Below are 12,789 nucleotides of genomic sequence, written 5' to 3' on the forward strand. Positions count from 1 at the left end.
CAATTCATTTCCCAGTATCTCAGCCATCAATCACTCCAGCTTGTCCTCAAATGCAGCTGTCGCTCCTAAAGACGGAGAGAGAGGGAGCGATGTGTACACAAGGAGACACGGGCTCAGACAGGCAAAGAGAGAGGGGGCCTTTTTAATTAAGATTACAATCAGCAGGAACTTTTAAGAGATGAAACTTTGCCTCATTTTGGAAGTGTTTGATCCACTTGACTTGGCTTTGGTTGTCCCTTCAGTGCCGTTTGTCCTTAAAACTGTGAGGGGCTTACATTGAAGGCAACTCTTTTCAAGTACGGTTTAAAGTCTGATTCATAAAGCCTCAGTCTGTTGCTCATTTTATCCCTGTTTTGATTTGAATGACATGTTTTGGGCTGCTCACAGTGCATCTATTCTCTTGGTTTATTCAGTCATGGTGGTCATTTGCAAATCATATTTACTGTCAATTTATAAGGAAGGTCATATTTTACCCTTGAGATAAGATACTGTAATGCTCTGTCAGTGAAGCTAATCATTCATTCTTCATAGAATTTGCGGCATAAAAAACTGTCAGGGTCAGGTGGATAGACTATCGCCTCAACTCTGTATCTTTGCTGGTTTCTCTATTACCCCTGTTCAACAGAGGCAGTTTCAGGGCCGGTTCGAAGCCGGCGCTCAATTAAGGAATTTTTTCGTGTTTCGACTGCAAGTTAACCAGCACGCGGCCGGGAAAACCGGTTCCAGAGCAGCTCCAACTCTTTGCTGGTCTAGAACCGCGAACCGCTTACATCAGGGGTGAGAGGCGGGGGGCGGGGTTGCCATGATCATAAACACAAACCAAACGTGTTTCCGCCATTGTCCTGCAGCAAGGAATAAAAGAGACTAATGGATTCCAAGGTAAAGCAGTGGTCAGCCGTGGAGACAAGCTGCCGTTGTCCGCCATCCTTGTTGTTGTGAGGGAAAGTTCACGCTAGCACTGCATGGAAAAGCGGTCACGTGAATCTGACATTGTGACGTGCCTCTCCCACGGGCTCGAGTAGGCGAAAAAAAAAAACGGGTGCCTTGTTGGTTCGGGATTTCAACCAGTTCCAAACCAGCGCGAGCACCAGCCCAGAAATACAACCCAGTTCGCGTTGGTCGAAAAAAGGTATATAAGCCACAGGATAGTTGGAGCCAGTGCTTTCAATAAGGCAACCACCATGTTTGGGCTTCATAGCGCCTCTTCAGAAACCAATGGGTGACATCACTGAAACTTTGCCCACGTTTAATGCAGTCTGGGATTTGTTTTTTGGTATCACTGTTTGTATCTGGTACTCTGGGACTGACAAAGTGCTTTAAAATAAAATGTATTGTTATATATTCTAAGATAAAGGTGAAGAAAAAGGGCACAGAGCACATGGGACAAATTTTTAGCATCTAATTGGTGCATAAACCTGCATTTGGGGAGCCCAGAGAGGACACTGGCCCTGTGCTGCAGTGTTCACACATTCAGAACACTTTCGTTTTGCTTATTCAGAGCCTCTCCCTCACAGGGAGGTCAAAGAGCTCTCTTTTCACTGGATGCAGGGCAGAGGAAGAGGAAAAGAGTGATCAAGTGTTTATACTGGTCGGGAATGGGTCCCAGTTCCCCTCTTTAGCTACCATTAAGCCAGGTGTTAATGCTAGAAATGGACCTGAGGTGTCTGCTGAAACACAGATCAAACACACGTGTCCCTGAAAGCCAATCCGAGGGGCGGTGTATTTGTTTCTTGTGACTCTGCTCCGCCTGTTTTTTCTTCCTCAAAGAAGCAGACCTTGACTCTCCTCTGGGCCATTAAAGGCTTTGCTGTGTTTAAAGGTTGTGCGAGGAGCAGTTCTGATTGGCCATTGGACCGCTGTGGCCCACTTCTACTTCACTCGCTGACTCGGCATTCCTTCTACTAATGATGTGTTCATTCTGCTCCGGGCCTGCTGTAGCACTGTTGGTCACCAAAAATCTGAAAGTTGACCCTATTTCCAGAAAAGAATGCTGTTGTTGCACAAGTCAGCAAAAAACCCACATTCAATCAGACTTGGCAGCCATGGCTGACAGAATACTGCTTCCTGTTGCCCATTAGCATTCTGCATCACAGGAGGTTTTCAGGTTGTGTTTATAAGCACACCCGTACAATACTCAATGATCTGATTGGCTTTTGGTCAACACAGATCAATGTAAATATGACCTAATGTTAACCCAAAATCAACCCATATGTCAGCAAAGCATGGAGGGAAGTTAATTAGATGTGATTTGTTTGTTTTCTTAACAAGAGTACGTCATCCACAGCTGATCTGTGTACCCTTAGATTTTCTGTCTATCTATTATCAAGGTCTGCAAACAGTCACACTTGCTCTGAAGAGAAACACACACAGAGACAATCTCTGCTCTTATTTTCCTCCCGTCAATGATCATGGTTTATCCTTCATTTAATACAATCTATTTATGCTGTTGTTTTTTTGGATTAGGTTTCGGATTAAGCATGCTTTCAAACATTTTCAATCTACACATGTGACCTGTCCCAACCACAGTTACATGACCGGTTGTCGAAAAACGAATGGGTCAATTGCAACTTGACTTGCAAGCAGATGCATGCAACCGACGTGGGCGTTTGATTTTAAGCTAATGTTAGTTCAATATCTGAGAATGGTAACTACTGCAATACATTACTAGCGACAGACACACGTTTTTGTGGCTTAATTAGCAGACTTGCACATGGTTATTATTTTAGGTGCTCACCAAGAAGAAGTTTCTGTCAGAACATAAGTTCTAAGCCCTGTGTTTGCTTTGGTAAGAGACTTCATGATTCCAGCCATGAAACAAGGCCTCCAAAAGGAAGATTACTGGTGAGGACCCCACCATCAGGGTCAGTTTATGCAAGGACAGAACATGTTTGTTTGAAGATTTGTTCCACTTCACAGTGATAAGAACTGTTCGGAAGGTGAAGCCGAAAGCAGAATAGCAGGATTTGTATCGTACCATACTGGCAAAGAGTGAGCTAAACTACTATGAAAAGCACTTGTTTGACCAATTGCTTCACATCCCAGCCCTAATGTCATGGTCATGTGCTTCCGGTAGAGACTACAAGAGTGAGATTGTGGACACAAGCAGCTGATATAACATTATTCTGCAGGGTGGCTGGGCTCAGTTGTAGAAATTGGAGCTTGGTCATCCTGATGTAGCTTGGAGTATCACTACTACCTCTTTACATAGTAACACACCAGTTGTTGTGGTTCATCTGATTAGAATGCCTCCAGGGTGCCTCCCTTTAGGGGTTTGCTGGGCACAACCATCTGGGAGGAGACCTCAGTGTAGACCCCGAGCTCACTGGAGGGATCACATATCCCACCTGGCCTGGGAGCACCTCAGGGATCCTCCAGGCGTAGCTGGAGCACATTGCTGAAGAGAGTGACATCTGTGCTAACCTGACGAGCCTTCGGCCACTGCTGCCCAGGCCTGGAAGAATACAGCTCGATGGACGGTGCATATTGTTAGATAATATCTTTCATCACCTCTACATCTCATCCACTTCAGGAAGTGGGTGTTATGGTCAGAAAATTCTCAGATACTAACCCAAAGCCACAAGCCTGACAGCATTTGAAAACATAGACTTTCTATGAGTTATATTAAGACTACATTAATCTGTATACAGGAGGTAAAGCTGTGAAAGATGAGAGGGGAGAATCTGAGGAGGTTCATCCCTGCTTACTTAGTGAGGTGTTAGGATGAAGAGGGGAGCCTTTGAATAAGAATAAAATGGAAGCAAATTGTCTGTTCAGTGCTGCAGAGGTCACATTTCAAAGGAAGTCGTGCTGTCCTTCAGCTACTGATGGTGTCAGCCGGTGTAATGACAGAGAAACTCACTTTCATCTGTCTCCATTTGTTTCTGCTCCCACATTCTTTGTGTTATTACTGCGGTGGCCCATTGTTCCCCTTCATCTCCCTGTATCATGTATTGTTTGGTTTTATAGATCTGTGGATTCCATTGCTTTTCTCCCACTGTTGGAAAACATTGCATTTTGATATAGTAGAAGCTGCAGCTGAGTGCACTCAGCAAAACAAATAATGTTCAGTGGTAGTTTCCTCCAGAGCTGGAGTAAAAAATAGAAGGGAACTTGTTATCAGTGTTTTGTCTCTGGGCTTGTTTTGTAATAGTTATCATCATGCTTGTGTTTTATCTTTGAAAGTAAACTCGCCTCCATCTTTGAAGTGCCTCGCCATTCTCACTTTTTATGGACTGAATTTCCCAGAGGTCACCGGGCAATCATACATTGCGGTGAAAAATTTTGTTTGGATAAAAGTCTATACTTCTCTACAATTTATGTTTTATTTTTTTCTGAGCCAGGACTTTCAGCACACCCATTTCACCTCAGGATGTGGTCCTGGCACTGTGGACAAGACTTGAAGACCATTTGCACAAAGAAAAGATGTCCTTTAACACAACAAATGAACACAGTTGTCCAAAAATTGATTTAATATATATGATTCATGTGTTAATGAGCCTCAGACATGCTAGTAGACACATTTTGTTCTCTTGGACTGAGCCAGGCTGTTCACTTAAAGTTTCAGGCCTTTTTACAGAGTTATGTTACCAAACGGTTCATGATTGATTTTGTATAAACATGTGGTCGGTGTTAATTTCCCTATCTGACTCTTACCAAATAAAGAAAGATTTTCCTAAAATGTCTGAAAGGATTAAAAGTACTCACCTTCGCAAATTGATGTCCGAATTACTGGTTAGTTGAATTAGTTATTAAACATTTCATTATTGTAGGTATGCTCTACTATCTGGGTGAAGATGACAAATTGTATCTTGTAGCATGAGGTTATTTGGCTGCTGTGATGCAGGAAATGGAGATAATAAATTCATATACAGGTGTGTTTGGTTAAACTGGCACATTCGACCAGAGTAATTCCAACCAGAACAGGCATGTGGACATTAGGGGCACTGTAGCAGCATGTAGCAGAACAGACTTGGTAGAAATGGAATATGATACTCCTAAGTATATTAAAAATGTGTATAATCATCTGAATATTAAAGTGGTTTTGTTTTTATTGACTTCAAATTGAGGGTTTTATATCTGCATAAGGAGCTGATCCCCTTCCAGAGAGGGCGCCATCTTCCACCGCCATGTTTCTACGATAGCACAGAGCAGACAAACTACAAAGGCTAAGTGTTTTTGTTTTAGTGAGTGGCTGGACGAAATGCTCTAATTGGAAGACGCAGAAGAAGAGAGTTATTGGTGATTTTGCATCAATACACATTTTTGATGGTAAATACCTGAATGTGTCTGGATGTATTAAATTACGGTTAAGTCGCTTTCAGTTGTTTGATATAGAGCAATCATTTTGTTTATCAGGTGTTTGATATTGTTACCTTTCAATCACAGGCCTCTGGAGTGAATGCAGCTATACTTAGATAGCCTTGATATCTCCAAATATCATAGCAAAGTATCAGATGATGATGATGAAATCAGTGGTTTACAGCCAGCTTGAATTTGTAAAATCCATCTTGACAGGCTTCTTGTATTTACAATAGAGTTATTGTATTCCTAACCACATCTGACTCAGTCTCTTGAAGGAATCATTTATATTCTGGATGTTTCTAGTGTATCCGTCATCCCTCTTGCAAATATCTGCAGCATGTTAGCTTTGAAAACTGATCTCTTGTCACATGTCATTTTCCACTAAACTTTCGACTTAGAGTGTTTTGGCCAGTTCTCCCACAAATCATTTAGATTCAAAGAGCAGCTCCACCATCCTCCACTGAAGCAGTATCAATAAACACCACACAATTGCTTCTTTCAGAAGAGGTTACTCCAGTCAGAAAACACAGCAAACATCAACAATAAACCTCTTTATTACCCACTCCAAGTGCTCAGCTACATCAAAGAGACCTCCCCAGAAATGTACTCTGTTTTTTGGGGGAATCAATCTTATAAAGGCCAGATAATTATTGTAGTCGGCACAGGAGCCAACTTCTTTCAGCGTGGCAATTAACAAGGCTTGTTAACATCAAAGGCAGGAAAAGACCAGGGACTGACTTTCAAGCTGAAAGTGTACTCAACCCACAGGAGGATTAGCTTTATGTTGAGAGTCTGGGTATGTAAGTGGACTTAATGTGAGGCGACCAAATCAAGATTACAAAATCAAACCGAAAACAGTCGTCTCACTGCCTCCGAATAATCAGGCCAGGCAGGAAGAGAGATGTAAACTGAACTGCATTACTGTATTCATGCTGCATAAGTATAATGGGCTTAACATAATAAGTAACTCTCATTTATACAGTAATTTAACAGCAAACAATAGCCTCAGTCTGTTTATACCAAATAAATTTTTCAATAATTATTCTGCTCTTGTGTTTTGGCAGAAGCAGCACACCAATTAATTATAAAAGATGTTTTTAAAACCATCCTTAATTCTGTGAATGCTTTTTAAAAAAAGACGTTAAGGTCACTGCACCAAGGGAAAAGAACAACAAATCTATCTTGAGGCTTTCTGGGATCACATGTTATTGAGTTCTGGTTGTTTTGATGTTCCCCATGAGCAAATCTGGCTCCTTGCCCACTAAATTTGACAGGGACACAGAAAAGCCTCTTTTCCTGCCTGAAACCTCAATCACTCATGGATTTATCAAAAAGTTTTTTTTTCCTCCCTGACACATTTTCATCTAGCTTCAACTTTCTCCGGCGTTGGAAATGGGTAAATGTAATCCCTTTTCTGATGGGCAAACAAGCTAATCTGCTTACTTCCTCCATTGTGGATTGACTTGGCGATGGCAGAGAGAGGCAGGTGATAAAAGAAAAGTACGGAAAGAGAGAGTTTTATTCCTCTTCACTCTTCCCTGCTCTCCTTCCCTTGGGAGACCGTCTATAGCCGCTGCTGGATTATCCTGACGTCTCGTCTCCTCCATCTCTCCCTCCCCCCTCTCACAGTTTCCTCTTGCCCGGCTGGTCATTGATCCTCTGCCCCTGGAAGTTTTTACGTTTGTACGATGTAGTTGGTTTTGTTTTGACGCCTTATCTTTCACAAGAGAGCAGTGAAGGGGAACACAACCTTGCCGATGCATTGCTGGTCTGCCAGGCTGTGGGAGGTTGATAGAAGTGTTGTGTTCAAACACGCACATGTCTCTCTGTTCTCTATTTGATGATACAGTTTGTTATATGAAGTGGAGGATGAACAGAGAGAACAAAACCTTTATTAACTTGACATGCGGGGCCTTTGGGTGGTGGTGGTGACATATTTGGGGCCTCTTTACACTAAAGGGTAAAGATGACATCAGTCACATCAGTGTTTTTGTTTAACGCTGCACACACCATTATGTTGAAGTCCTTTGAGGTAGTGACCCTTAATCTCTGCCACCAACATTGCTGACTCCAGTGAAAACCTGCAGATAAACTCCCCAATCTGTCGCATCATGATATATAGCATAACATGCATCATATTCACAACCTGCCTCTGTGCACCACAGGGGGGATTAAGGTGGATGAAAAGTAGGAAAGCAATTTGGGAAAGGTAGAAAAAGTCTATGAAGATCTAAGAAAAAGTTGCTCCTGGATAAAGTCATGACTCTTTGTTTAATATTCACATTTCTCTGTAGGGGGTGCATGATACCCAAGGCCCAACAACAGCTAAAAACAACATGCTTAAAATTGTTCCATCATCCACGCCTATCCATCATATCTGTGCACAAAAAGAAGTCAGATTGGTAAAGGAGGGAAAACTAAGAAAAGAGGTTAAAGACAAGAGAGGTTAAAGACACAGAAACTGCATGCTATGACGGAGAAATCTACAAAACTGCAGGTGGTGCAGGAAGTAGACACCTATGGCTGATTTATACTTCTGCGTCGAATCGATGGCGTAACCTACATTGGAGGTCAGCGTAGCTCCCGTACCTATGCAAAGGCCTACGCATGTAGCTGACGTGCACCACCTCCAAAATGTAAGTACCTGTAGAATCAACGCTGACCACAAGTCCTGTGATTGGCGCATTGTATTTCCCGCATTTACAGCACTTCCGAAATCCCCGCTCATCAGCCGTGTATTTCGTCTCTTCCTCTCTATTCTTCATGTAATCATGTCTGTATGATAAACAGCAACATGTATCAGCTGTAGATTAACATAACACGCTTTGAATCTCTGTGGAAAAGTAAACAGAGATCGTAGCGGGGCCGGAAGCAGGCGACCGGCTATCAGAGAGACCACACTGCCCTCAAGCGTTTCAGCAGAGAATTGCTGCACGACACTTACATGTCGACGCACAAGTATGTGGTGCTCATGTCCGAGTCAGCCCCTGCAGCATAGGGGGGACACAGAAGTATAAATCAGCCTCTAAAGTAACATGGTGCGTGATACAACAGTGTTTAAGGACTGACTCTGTGACAAGGCAGGACAACTCACTTATGTGCAGTACTGATCATTTTTAAATCAATAAAAAACAACTTTTCATTCACATTTGGTGTACAATTATTGTTTTTTTAAGTAAGTAGATGAGCAATGAGCAGGATATTGTGTAATGGATGTACATCTATGGATTGCTTAGGGGTCCTGCTATGCAATTTATTATAAAACCCTGCTTGTGATAAATTATCCCTTACAGATTTTTGAAAAATGACATTTTTAACAAGACTGCTGTGGAAGAGTCTCATAAAACCAAGCTGTAAACATGACTGAATACAACAGATTGTCACACATATTGTATTTATGAATGGTATTGATAGCATCCATTACAAAGAAGAATCCATATGAATCACTCCTGAGGCAGATTTCAGTTTTGTATCTGGAGTTTCCTCATGGTTATGTATTACAGATCTGTTTAGGAGTAAACTCTGAATTCATGAGTAATGTCGCCGTAGATACGTTGATACTGCACACGTCTATACATTCGTCTTCTGCAAACCACAATACAAAGTTGTTCATAGAAAGCTCAATTCATCTCATTCAAAGTAGTCGCCTGAATCAACACGACGTGAAAACTCCTCACAGGGCCTTCAAGTCAGTTCACCTTCATCCAGTGCACAAGCCAGTCTCTGTGAAGGAGCTGGAGTAGGGGTTCAACACTTTTTGGATTAAATGTTCGCATCTTGTTAATTTAAGATTTAAGAGCAGGTGCTAGCTTATAGCTTCACAATGATATACTATTTTCACCTGCTAGTTGCTAACTGTGCCCGCCATTTGGTGCTGAGCAGGGAGCATGCTTTCAGATTTTGGAGCTCAAATTCAGAACTTTGCTGCCTTATTCCAAACGATGGCTCAATATTAAACAGGGATTTTTAATTGGTATTTATCCAGCGAAGCATGATATTTAATGTAGCAATTACAGGCTCTAAATTGAACAATTGTCAACTCCAGAGTCAATACGACCCTGTCACCAGAGCACTGACATCAGTGCAAGTCATGATAAGACCCAGTCAGTGCTCATTTACACTGTCTATAATTTTCCTCTGCATTGCACAAGCACTCCCCATTTATTGAGATGCCCATTCAGCAGTATCAGGTCTGAAAATGGAGAGAAGCTCAATAAACTGCGTGTAATTCTGCTCTTGCTTCACAGGAAGACGTTTGGTCAGAGAGAGAGATGAGGAGGCGTCATCATAGAGAGGGCAGATGTAGAAACTGTAGAAACATAATAACAGTGTCTGGAAAGATAGAAAGAGGAACCGCTGTAACCCAAAGAAGTCCAACGTAAGTGTCTGTGACAGTTTATTGTGCGCATCGCTCATATTCTCTTGAGGTTTTCATACAAATCTAATGAAAGCGGGGGCTGTAAATTTGAGGGATGGTGAGACCTCCAACAGTTGGAATAAATGAGCTGTAGTCTAGCTGATCAGATTTCACAACTCATCAATCCACAGCAGAGTTTGAAATGAGAGGAGTGAACTGCTTTTAGATTCATTTCATGAAGCTGATCTTCAGGTCGCTGTAATCCTGCTGTTTGTGTTTTGTCTGTTTAGAGAAAAGTGTAGCCATTTCTGAAAGAGTACATTCCCTAGTGCGAGTGTGTCCACATTTAGCGCTTTAGCAGCTTTCAGCAGACAATTATGCTGTGAAGGACATGCTTCAAACAATCCAAAACATTTCCCGTCATGTTGCCTACACTTATGAATACATAATGCTGCTGTAGGTGATTGTAAAGTGCCCCAGCCTGCTCTAGCAAACACGCTTCCTGACAACGCAAATGAGTACCCCTGTCGCCCGCCTTCAGGGAAGTGAAATAGACTCTACCTCATCTAATGCTAATGCCAATGCTACTCCCTGGGTGGCTTGTTTATGTATGTATTTATAATTTTATTACGTGGTGCTGTAAGGTGATACAGTGTATGAATATGCCTCCTATGAGAGCCAGTCACACAGCCGTGTGGAGAGAAAGCTGGCAGCTAATTTGATGTGGAACAGATCATTTAGATAATGACTCTACAGAGCTTAAAGAGTGAAACTGGGAAGAAAAAGAAAGTGAGAGTAAAGATTAACAAGATTAGGTGAAGATACCCTGTGGGTCATTATAATGATTATATAATTAGGTCTGTATGCAAGTGTGTGTCTGTGTATCCAGGAGGCATTGCTTTGAGAGAATCGAAATTAACTGTATCTCTTCACCAAAGAGACTTTTCTAACGAGGCTGAACTACCTTTAAGGACAATGATGTCATGTCCTTTTCTTTTCTGTTTTCTCTAACTCAACATTTTGTAAAGCTACTTCTGTGTTTTGATTTTCTTCTTAGTTTAAGTGGGAACCAGAAACTGAAAATCTAATGTGACCATGAAACTGTCTGGCTTTTGAGGTACGGGAGAGGAAGACAAAGAAGAGAAACGTTTTTACCCTGCATGTCTATCCAAGAGCTCCATGTGCTTTTAATTACGTGCTTTTATTAAATTAGGAATCTGCAACTATTTTTTTCTACTTGATATATTTACTTTAATTAATAACTAGTTTGAATTTAATATATTGGTTTCCATTCTTTTCTTATTTGCTTGGTGTAATTTTTGCTGTCAGTTAGCAGTAGGTTATTTCAGTCCCTCCAAGAAGTTGTGATATCGCAATCGCAACTATCAATGCAAATTCTACCAATCAGTGCGATTTCTGTGTGGCCTTGCAGTTTCATACAATCACTGCAAGTAGGTTATTTCAGTCCCTCCAGGAAGTTGTGATATCGCAATCGCAACTATCAATGCAAATTCTACCAATCAGTCAGATTTCTGTGTGGCCTTGCAGTTTCATACAATCACTGCAACTTTCCCGCAAATTTGTCCAATCACCTTAACCTCAGCCCCTGTACGTCATCGGTTTCATCATCAATTTCACTTCCTTGTTAGCGGTTGACAAGATGAAGACATGTCCGACACGAAAAAAGCACATTTACCAACTAATATTTCCGCCAAAGTTCGTGCAAGTCAGTTTCCAGATGTTTCACATGAAAGCAGGGGTAAACTGTTTTGCATGTCGTGCAATATCGTGGTGGAACATAAACGTAAGTCCTCACTTGATCAGCACTTTAACAGCAGAACATGCACGGAGAATGGGTGAAAAGACAAGTGACGATGACTACGTTGTTGTTTACTATTCAGTTTTAAGTTAAATAATATTGTTTTTAATTGTTTAACTATATGCCAGTGCAATATTTCACAAAGTCTGGAAGATTAAGATGGAGACTCTCTGTGATGTTACCTATGATGTGCGCTAATAAAGTACATTTATTTAAAATAGTTGAAATCGCAAGCATTTTTTGGTAAGGCTACCAACAACACTAAAAACAACTGCCAATAGTTTATCATATTTACTTGCCCCTGAGATGTTTTTGGGGTAAAAGCTTTCAAAAAAATTGCAACTTTCACTGCAATTTTTTCAAAAAGCTGTCGCAAAATCAGGCTTTTTGGACCTGCAACAATCAAAAAAATACCCTGCGAAATCCTGGAGGGACTGATATTTGCGGTTTCTAGATCAATACATTAAAAATAATCAAACCAACAAATAGTTTAATTAATCAGTAATGTATTAGTATGCACCCTGATGTACTAATGCTCTTACTGCAGGTTAACTTAGCTCACTAAGAATTGGTGCAACAAGCTCCTCAATCAGAGTTAGCATTCAACATTAGCAGATATTTTTAGAGGCTGTATTCATAACTTCTAACTTTTTCTGGCTCTATATTAAATGTTTTATTTTCTGGCAAAAGGAAATACTGTGAAACAACACCGAGACTGTCGAGGAGGGAATTTATGTAAGCCTAAAGACAGACACAGAATTCAGTGATGAAAATGCTAACCTTAAGTCCCCTCCTGTCATTCCTCCCTGTCATTCAGCTCCTGTCAGGAGGAGTATTGACAAAGTGTCACATGCAGTCACATACTCAAATCACTGTAAAGGCTGTGTGGAGTCAGCTTAAATATGGATTGTGTCAGAGCAGGAACACACTTACGCGGCTGTAAACAAGCTAGCTAAAAATACAAGCTTCCTTAAACGACCAGGTGGAGAAGAGGAAAGGACGTGAGCTTTTTAACACGGTTCTCTGTCATGTTTTCTCCTCACTGCTTCACATTATGCGGCTCTCTGGCTGTCTTCCAACTGGAACAGATATTCCTAACAGAATATGAGAATCTCTTGTGGAAATGCCAGTGCAGCAGCCGAAGCATTTGTGAATACATCCCGAGGTTTAAGTGTCGGAGAGGTTGTTTTTATGTGTGCGCACCGGAGCTCTGCATGTGTGAGCTTATGTGCATGCGAATGAATATATGAATAAAATCCACAGGGGACTGGTGTGTGAATACACTTACTGCATGTCCTCAAGGTCAATCTGA

The 12,789-nt window shown here is 41.4% G+C and overlaps 1 protein-coding gene and 1 long non-coding RNA gene across 2 annotated transcripts in view; one reads left to right on the plus strand and one right to left on the minus strand.

The window, feature by feature from the left end:
* Positions 1-12,789, plus strand: part of LOC117824808 (calsyntenin-2-like) — a 308,682-nt gene that overhangs the window by 39,729 nt on the left and 256,164 nt on the right. The window lies entirely within an intron of this gene.
* LOC117824809 overlaps positions 1-12,789 on the minus strand; it is a 320,721-nt gene that overhangs the window by 39,250 nt on the left and 268,682 nt on the right. The gene's annotated exons all lie outside the window — the stretch shown is intronic.

The sequence above is a fragment of the Notolabrus celidotus genome, chromosome 14 (genome assembly GCF_009762535.1).
Source record: "Notolabrus celidotus isolate fNotCel1 chromosome 14, fNotCel1.pri, whole genome shotgun sequence".
NCBI lineage: Eukaryota > Metazoa > Chordata > Actinopteri > Labriformes > Labridae > Notolabrus > Notolabrus celidotus.